The following is a 2,849-nucleotide window of genomic DNA, read 5'->3' on the forward strand; positions in this document are numbered from 1 at the left end:
GGTGAGAAAGTCTACTAAAGAATCATACTAAAAAATTAATAATAATTGAAAATATTGACCAACAATACGTAAATAATTCAAATTATAAGCTGCATAATCAAAACTACCTATTAGAAAAAATTACATTTTCCACTCTGAGCTTAAATATCAATGACAGAAATAAAAAGTTTAATTAAATTAAATTCAGTAACTCAAATTATAGGCCATGTATTTTTAAGGTGCATTCTTTCTTACTGGAGGATATAAAATCAATAAGAAAGTAAAAAATTTAATGAGAGTAATTAAAAGACACTTACCGTCGTGGCAGCCTTCGGTTCACCCCTCATTCACTTCGAGTATGGGTTGTCCAACGAGCTTCCTCCACGATTCCGGGAAAGAAGACCAAAAATACCTGGAACAAAATCGAATATTTAATTAGAAATTAATTTAAAATTTATAATTGAAAAACTCCGTTTGTTCAATAACTTACTTTGGATGAAAAATGTAGGTACAATCGTGGTGTAAAACAGGGATTTAAATTAAATGCGCAATTGTCTAATGTATGTTACAAGACGTAATATCCTGATAATCGAAAATACTAAATAATCACCCCTCATTCACTTCGAACATGGGTTGTCCAACGAGCTTCCTCCACGATTCCGGGAAAGAAGACCAAAAATAGCTAGAACAAAATCGAATATTTCATTTTTAGAACTTCTAATTACTTGGAAATGGGAGATTAAGAAAGCATCGGTATGAACAACAAGGGTGAGTTGAATGAAAGAAAGAATGGGTAAGAAAGTTCGAGGGAAAATATGTGAGTATAAAAGTGAGTAAAAGAGTAGGAGCAAGTTTTTGAGTCTATTGAAAGGGAATTTGTGAATATATGTGAAGGGTAAGGAACAAGAATAAATGTGATTAAGGGTGAGAACGAATTAGGAAAGAGTCAAGGTGCAAATGCGGATGTAAAGGTGTAAGAGAAAAAAATATACAAGGGAATATGTGAGAGAGAGAGAAAGAGAGAGTATAAGGGTAACAAGAGAGAAAGAAAGGGGGTATGAATGAGAGTTGAGGCTCAGCGAAGAATTTTAACTTTTACCGATTTCGAAAAAACCGACATCATCTTTTGCGACCCTGATGTTTACTTATTTTAAGCCGGTCAAACTAGGTGAGTCCGTTGCAATATTTGCGAAACTTTTAACATGATATTGATCTAATTTGCCTGGCTTGCAATAAATTAGCTGTACAATTGCAAAGTAACGGTCACTTTTCCAAATTCTTCATTAATAGTTTTTTCGCATCTAAAAGTAGATTTTAAGTACAACTTGAATTTGAATTGAGATGTAGCAAACTTATATTTTCCATAACATTTTTATATCAGTCATGAATCAATGATTTCCTTATTATTTTATCAAAAACTCTTGCATGATTGTTAGTTTCTTTTTTTCAGAATTGAATGAAAACGAGTAGACCTTGTGCAAAGAATCTACACAAAAATCAACGATTTGGATACGCACTAAGAAGAAATGGTAAGTTCTTTTAAATTTTAGATATCAATGTTGGAAATTATAGAGATTGTGTTTTGGTTGTTACAGCTCAACCAGGATGCTACGTTCTGTCAGCGAAGAATTTTAACTTTTACCAATTTCGAAACAACCGACATCATCTCTTGCTACCCTGACGTTTACTTATTTTAAGCCGGTCAAACTTGATGAGTACATTACTACATTTGCGAAATTTTTAACATGACATTGATCTAATTTGCCTGCCCAGCAATGAGCCAGCTGTAGCATTGAAAGGTAACATNTGAATGAGAGAGTGAATGTGTGCGTGAGTGGGGGTGTGAATGTGTGCGTGAGTGGGGTGTGAATGAGAGAGTGAATGTGTGCGTGAGTGAGGGTGTGAGGGTGTGAATGTGTGAGAGGGGAACCTTAACCAGGGGGGGAGATACGCAAAAATAAAAGATAACATACAGCTTAATGTTTTATTTACCAATTTAAATTTTTTACGCCTACCAGGTTTAGCGCGAGAGGTTTTGCTTATTCGAAGACCGTCCGGGACGGCCCCCGAATGCTGGACGCCCGGATTCGAACTAGAAGCCCCCAGTACACGAAATTTCGGAATTTGCGGGATACTAAGTTTCAGAAAATTCGAAATTCAAATCTCAAAGCCCCAAGAACTAATGATTCCGAAGGATTCGGAATCAGTAGTTTTGGAGCTGTTGAGATTCGAATCCCGAAGTTTCCAAAACTCAGGATCCCGGAAACTCCGAGATCCCGGGTACTGGACGCTTCCAGATTCGAATCTGGACGCTCCAGAACACTCCCGAAACACTCGCGACGAACACTCCCGACCGAAAGCGAAGATCGATGTCCTGATGTGGAAGCCCTCGATGATGGTGACTCCGTGGTACTGCAACAAAAAGATAAGTACATATCAATCACAAATAAAAGTAAAATGATAACATTTCTGTATAGGAATAGTAATTTAAAATAATTATTAATGTTAAATAATAATATTACGTAACAATTAAGGGAAGAAAATCAGGCATTCCAGAATGTGAAATGTCACCCAAGCCAAAGGCGTGGGGGGGAAACCTCCAAGATGGGGTGCTGTATTACCTTCCTGAAGCCCGTAAACAAATAGGTTTTGGGGTGAGAAATAAATGAGATGAGAGAAGATAAAAGAGGTTGGAAGAAATAATGATAAAAAGCAACTGGAAAATAAGAAAAACAAAATACAAGGGTCGAAATAAGTGTAAGGGATGAAAGGGTGACAGTGGGAAGACCAGAGTATTTGATAGGAAACAAAGATGTGACAGTTATAGTAACGTTTAAAATTGGGATCGAATGCAATGATAATAAATATTG

At 36.2% G+C, this 2,849-nt stretch overlaps 1 long non-coding RNA gene across 1 annotated transcript in view; it reads left to right on the top strand.

The window, feature by feature from the left end:
* Positions 1–1,772, top strand: part of LOC108744599 — a 5,256-nt gene extending 3,484 nt beyond the window's left edge. Inside the window, exon 4 of the long non-coding RNA XR_003232303.1 lies at positions 1,575–1,772. This is a non-coding gene — a long non-coding RNA (uncharacterized LOC108744599). The remainder of the gene's footprint in view (positions 1–1,574) is intronic.
* The last annotated feature ends 1,077 nt before the right edge of the window (positions 1,773–2,849 follow it).

The sequence above is a fragment of the Agrilus planipennis genome, unplaced genomic scaffold (genome assembly GCF_000699045.2).
Source record: "Agrilus planipennis isolate EAB-ADULT unplaced genomic scaffold, Apla_2.0 scaffold47, whole genome shotgun sequence".
Lineage (NCBI taxonomy): Eukaryota > Metazoa > Arthropoda > Insecta > Coleoptera > Buprestidae > Agrilus > Agrilus planipennis.